Source organism: Schistocerca gregaria, chromosome 1, assembly GCF_023897955.1.
Source record: "Schistocerca gregaria isolate iqSchGreg1 chromosome 1, iqSchGreg1.2, whole genome shotgun sequence".
In the NCBI taxonomy this organism is placed as follows: Eukaryota; Metazoa; Arthropoda; class Insecta; order Orthoptera; family Acrididae; genus Schistocerca; species Schistocerca gregaria.
In genome coordinates this window covers 102,237,581-102,244,287 of record NC_064920.1, presented here as the reverse complement: position 1 = coordinate 102,244,287, position 6,707 = coordinate 102,237,581, and the positions used below count along the sequence as shown (strand labels likewise).

The 6,707-nt window shown below is 38.6% G+C and overlaps 1 non-coding gene across 1 annotated transcript; it reads left to right on the top strand.

The window, feature by feature from the left end:
* The first annotated feature begins 5,816 nt into the window (after positions 1 to 5,816).
* On the top strand, positions 5,817 to 5,891 carry Trnas-uga (transfer RNA serine (anticodon UGA)). The gene has a single exon. It is a non-coding gene; the product is annotated as a tRNA-Ser (tRNA).
* Positions 5,892 to 6,707: the final 816 nt, after the last annotated feature.

Below are 6,707 nucleotides of genomic sequence, written 5' to 3'. Positions count from 1 at the left end.
TGCATAATGTGTGACAAAATATGAGTGGGTGTGTAAAGAAGACAAGCTGGAGTGCTTAGTTTGGAAATATTGTCAGAATGTAAAATGAGTAAATCAGAGGGACTGTACATGTTCGAAGAGTTGTGTATTTAGGTTGGTACACCCTGTGGAAGTAAAAAAGCTCAGTAAATCACTGATTAAGATTCATAAACATAGGAATTCCAAAGCCTATTTAATTGCATGCAAACAAAGAAAAAAGAATGTTGTAAAGAACCTTGTAGTTGAGTAGCAGAGAGACTTTTTTTTATAAGTACAAGGAATGCTTCACACAACATACTTTGTAGCAAAAAGCTTAGCCATATTTGATCTTACAAAACATTGTAGATATGCAAATTGAAAATAGTCTCCACATGGGCAAAGCTTTGTTGGATCAACAGTTTACAAGCAGTGACTGCACTGCAGAAACTGAGCAAGAAACTCTCTTCACAATATCGAATAATTGAACTTTTTAATTTTTTTTTTCTCTAAGTGTTTTATACCTATTTAAGCACAAGTACAACAAGCTATTCAAACGGAATTCTACCAGTGCATTGAATTGATTAAAACAAGAAGTTTCCTGTAAATGTTGTGTAGTGTTGCTGACAAAATCAGAAAAGTAAAAATTAAACTGACATCACAAGTCGAATAAAAACTGGTAAGATGGCCCCACCTTGCTCTTGCAGTTTCTATTAGCAGCATCTGCAAGAGTATAAAAATTTCTGTTATGAACCCCTAATAGGAATGTACAATTCACTTGGAATTTATTGAGACTTCAGATACTCTGGTTATGAATTGCATGTTTCATCCTACATTTGGGATTACTGTTAAGCACAAATGTTAGAAAATGAATGCGTGGATTAACACATACAATAAATCTAGTTTCCTGAAGAGTTTCTGAAAGATGTTATCAACTATGGGTGTTTTTGTAGAATAAATCCTTCTGATCTAACTTGAGTTGTCTTAGAGGATAACGCTGTAAGACAGTATAGAGAGAAAGTTTGCTAGCAGTCAGTTTTCTGCCCCCAACGAATATTTAATGTCGGTTGGCAGAAGTTCAACATGTAGAAACACATAGTAGTAGTGTGTGAACATTTGCAGATATTGACCACTACATCTTCAAGAGGTTCTCAGGATCCGCGATATTGGTAACTGCTCTGGGCAAGGATCTATTCTGGGACATTCGTGGCCAGTGTAGGTTGTATTGGGCCAGCAAATTCAATGTTCCTTCCATAGTGAAGAAGATTGACTCTAGTAAGTGTGCCAAGTGGTGGATTCTGGTGCACATCTTATCTTTCCATGGCTGTACCAAGTTTCATTTAAATTGACGTAGTAGTTCCAAGGAAAATTATATGTCGTACTTTTGGAGAAAGTGCATTTAAAATTTTTGATAAAATATGTTAGCCTACACGCAAAGTTAAAACTCACCAGGTCAGTAGCTGTCATCAATAATACTATGATGACACAGGACACTAATATCACATGATGAGGCGCTAACACAATGGATGATGTGATTTGTGATGTTTTAGATTCTTTTCCTGCTGCATGAAATTATTTTGTTCTTAGTATTAAAACATTCTGGGACTTTATTAGCAATGTAATAAAATATGTTCTGCAATATTAAATGTTGTTTATGTTTCATCTGATTTGATATTAAATGTTATTTGTTTCCGACTAATTTGAGAACGGATGATGAAATAAATATTTGGCAATCACAGAGTGTGGGGTTAGGCAGGAACCCAACGACAGTTCAAACTGGTGTGAGTGAAAGAAGAAGCAATAAAAATTTTATTTTTCCTAGTTGTGAAGTTGACCGCAGCTCCTGCAGTTGTCAGTATTGAGTGTGATGTCATGTTTGCAGAAAGTCTTGTGAAATGAATGCTACCCTATTTCAAATCATTAAGAATTTTACTGTCCTCACTGGCCAGTAGTCATTGATGAAAAATTGTGGAGTTATTGATTTGTATTGTTTCTAGCAGCATATCAATGATAATCTCATTTCCTCAGTGGGATTAATTGCATACACCCTTATTTTCGGCAGGATTGTTACTCCCATTTTTGTGCACAATATTTTGATAATGTAGCCATCTCTCTCAGATGCTGGGAGTTTGGCTGTTATGTGTACTTGGCATCTGGACTCGTACTAGGCCAAACTATTGAACAGGCAATACAGTCAAAACCAAGAATGCCTGTGAAAGAAGAGATGGAGACTGAGGAAGAGAATCCAAAAATAACTTGTCTGCTTAAGCTTTCCAAAATGTGGAAAGAGATTTGTGGAAACAAGGCATCTAGTGTATTTCCCTTCCTTCAACTGATGGGGAGAATATGGCAAGTGCCTTAATGAAGTTTACCAAAAACTTTGTTCGGTGTAAGACAAGTCAGAATAAGCAAATGCGTATTGGCTTATTTGCAGATACCTGAAATTTTCTGAGAAAAAAACAGCTGTAGACATCTACATCTGCATGACTACTCTGCAATTCACACTTAAGTGCTTGGCAGAGGGTTCATCGAACCACTATCATACTATCTCTCTCCTATTCCACTCCCGAACAGCGAGCGGGAAAACGAACACCTAAACCTTTCTGTTCGAGCTCTGATTTCTCTTTATTTTGATGATCATTCCTACCTATGTAGGTTGGGCTCAACAAAATATTTTCGCATCCGGAAGAGAAAGTTGGTGACTGAAATTTCGTAAAAAGGTATCGCGGCAACGAAAAACGTCTATGCTGTAATGACTTCCATCCCAACTCGTGTATCATATCTACCACACTCTCTCCTCTATAACGCGATAATACAAAACGAGCTGCCCTTTTTTGCACCCTGTCGATGTCCTCCGTCAATCCCACCTGGTAAGGATCCCACACCACGCAGCAATATTCTAACAGAGGATGAACGAGTGTAGTTTAAGCTGTCTCTTTAGTGGACTTGTTGCATCTTCTAAGTGTCCTGCCAATGAAACGCAACCTTTGGCTCGCCTTCCCGACTATATTATCTATGTGGTCCTTCCAACTGAAGTTGTTCGTAATTTTAACACCCAGGTACTTAGTTGAATTGACAGCCTTGAGAATTGTACTATTTATCGAGTAATCGAATTCCAACGGATTTCTTTTGGAACTCATGTGGATCATCTCACACTTTTCGTTATTTAGCGTCAACTGCCACCTGACACACCATACAGCAATCTTTTCTAAATCGCTTTGCAACTGATACTGGTCTTCGGATGACCTTACTAGACGGTAAATTGCAGCATCATCTGCGAACAGTCTAAGAGAACTGCTCAGATTGTCACCCAGGTCATTTATATAGATCAGAAACAGTAGAAGTCCCAGGACGCTTCCCTGGGGAACACCTGATATCACTTCAGTTTTACTCGATGATTTGCCGTCTATTACTATGAACTGCGACCTTCCTGACAGGAAATCACGAATCCAGTCGCACAACTGAGACGATACCCCATAGCTCCGCAGCTTGATTAGAAGTCGCTTGAGAGGAACGGTGTCAAAAGCTTTCCGGAAATCTAGAAATACGGAATCAACTTGAGATCCCCTGTCGATAGCGGCCATTACTTCGTGCGAATAAAGAGCTATCTGCGTTGCACAAGAGTGATGTTTTCTGAAGCCATGCTGATTACGTGTCAATAGATCGTTCCCTTCGAGGTGATTCATAATGTTTGAATACAGTATATGCTCCAAAACCCTACTGCAAACCGACGTAAATGATACAGGTCTGTAGTTAAATGGATTACTCCTACTACCCTTCTTGAACACTAGTGCGACCTGCGCAATTTTCCAATCTGTAGGTACAGATCTATCGGTGACATCATTTAGATGTCATTAAGCGCACTAGTCTCAGTCAAAATAGTGACACAGTAGCAAGTATTTCAGTCTATTTTCCACTCTGGGATCGAAACCAGATGTTTTCTTTACTTCCTTTTTTCTCCCCATGTCCATGAGTTACTGCACAAATGGTTATCGCATTTAGGAATACAAGAGTTACATTAATTACAAAATTAAACTGGGTTTGTGTCACACATTTACTATACTGGGTGTTCATTTTAACTGGTGACATTAAAATATCTCAAACAACAAATCAAATTAAAAAAGAGATTAACATTCTGAAGAAAAAGCTAAATACATTTTTTCTGAAGCATTTCCTTTATTTTTACACAGATGGTGATGTAATCAGAGGGAAAAAATGTGTACAGTCATAATTTATAAGATGCTACTCAGTGGCCCTTGGGTATTCAATGGCACATAGGGCCCCACCTCGATGCTGTGGGGGTACGACAGGCCAGTATTAACTTCTAATTGGTAACCACATTTGCAGTCCTGTATTCCTCAGACATAATGAACAAGGGACTACTTGACGTGTACCATGGCTGTGTAGCAAACTAAGATGTATCATAAGACGGTAACTAGCAGTTAAATGTTTGTACGGTATTTGCAGGGGTTAAAATCCTTTTGGTGTCATAATATTAGAATGAAACAAGAATGTGATGATTTATTCTTATGTTTAGTCTTTAGCAAGGCTTGGAGCATTCTGTTGGATGACACTGATCACAGAAAAATTTGAAACAGATTTTGAACACCATGAACATTGCAAGAATCCAGGTTTGCCAGTGACATTTCTAATAATGAACTTCACTTGGGAAACATCACAAACATTAAAAATTTCACATGTTGGCAGCACATTGACTGCAAACCATGTGTAACTTTCCTAGAAACTTCCACTTTTTATTAAGTTTCAGTAGAGATACACAATAGGGTTTTCACTGAATATTTTCAAACAAAATTATCATTGATTTATTCTTCATCCTTAAATTCATTCACCATACAAACATGGGAACTGGAAAACATTTGTGTAGCAAACTTCTATTGCTGAGGATAGATAAATGAAGAACAAAAATAAAAATGTGGTGTTTCAAATACTAGGCACAAAATGTGGAGCTGTGATACTAGCCACTGCGCTGTTATTTCAGTCATACTGCTTACACACTAAAAGGCACATTAAGTGCCTCTAACTTTGACTGCCATTTACTCAGAAATGGTAGACTGTCAACACCTAACTCAAGGATGTGATTATTTTGACCCTCTTCAAATGAAAACAGTTTATGGCGAAATCAGGGCACGGCACATGGTGTGTTCTCCTCATAAGATAAAAACTATCCTCAGCAATGTTGATGATGGTCTATGTCTTCAAAATCTGGGTGTATATTGTATTCCATGTGAATGTGGCATCTTTTATTTGGGGCAAACTCTCTGAACAGTCAGAAACACCAGTGATATATCTGAATAAAACAGAGCAAAGTAGCTATCGCCAAGCACTGCCTTGAATATAATTGTGGAATCAAATATGAAATCAGTATGGTGGTGTGAACAGTCACTGGGACAGCATAGCTTAGATATTGAAACAGACATTGGAAAACCTGAATGAGATTTTCACTCTGCAGCGGAGTGTGCGCTGATATGAAACATCCTGGCTGATTAAAACTGTGTGCCCGACCGAGACTCGAACTCGGGACCTTTGCCTTTCGCAGGCAAGTGCTCTACCAACTGAGCTACCGAAGCACGACTCACGCCTGGTACTCACAGCTTTACTTCTGCCAGTACCTCATCTCCTACCTTCCAAACTTTACAGAAGCTCTCCTGCGAGGCATGCAGAACTAGCACTCCTGAAAGAAAGGATATTGCAGAGACATGGCTTAGCCACAGCCTGGGGGATGTTTCCAGAATGAGATTTTCACTCTGCAGCGGAGACAAGGTACTGGCAGAAGTAAAGCTGTGAGTACCGGGTGAGAGTCGTGCTTCGGTAGCTCAGTTGGTAGAGCACTTGCCCGTGAAAGGCAAAGGTCCCGAGTTCGAGTCTCGGTCGGGCACACAGTTTTAATCTGCCAGGAAATTTTATTGGAAAACCTATTACACATGGCAGAATGACTAATTTAAATGATGCTTGGTATATGGCAGTAAGTTTATTGGTGTCAATAACCATAATATTCTCCAGAGATAGAAAAATGCTGAATTTTCAGGTGACAGGATCAGCACTAGCTTAAAAAAAAAGTCATATGGCATAGTGCGGGTTGGTAATATAACTTTACTACAAATAAGTGAGATCAAACAATAATTCTGACTAGTTGGAGTCCAAGCAGTAAGTGAACAACAGCAAACTTTAAGCACCTGAAAGACAACTGGGTCTATCTTAAAAAAACATGCACAAAGTGGAAACTTGGCAAAATGCTCAGTAATATAATCAAGCATAGGAAGAATTGAATTGTTGCATAGGAAGATCAATTCTGTTTTGCTTACTTTGTTTTAATCACATTTTGTCACTTAAAACTTAAAGTTGTAATGGCATTGTCATCACAGATCCTCACTGAGCAAGTTTTGGCATTGCTCTCTGTGCTTTTAGTGTGTCAAGTAGAATGTGGCTGTATCTAGTTGTTGCAGTTCCAGCTATGGCCAGGCCCATGGTTTGCTTTGTTGAGTAATACATTATAGCTCATGTATAATTAATTTAAGCTGCATGGTGTCCAAGTGGTACACAGAAATTATTTTCATGTGTCCCCTTTGGGTCTGGAAGTGCACTGGGGTGTAATAATAAAACATGTGGCTGTGTTAAGCCCTTCTTGGTTAACACATGTTATATTGATATAAAAAATATGATGTTGAAAACTCTTTCAAGACGCATATACTACC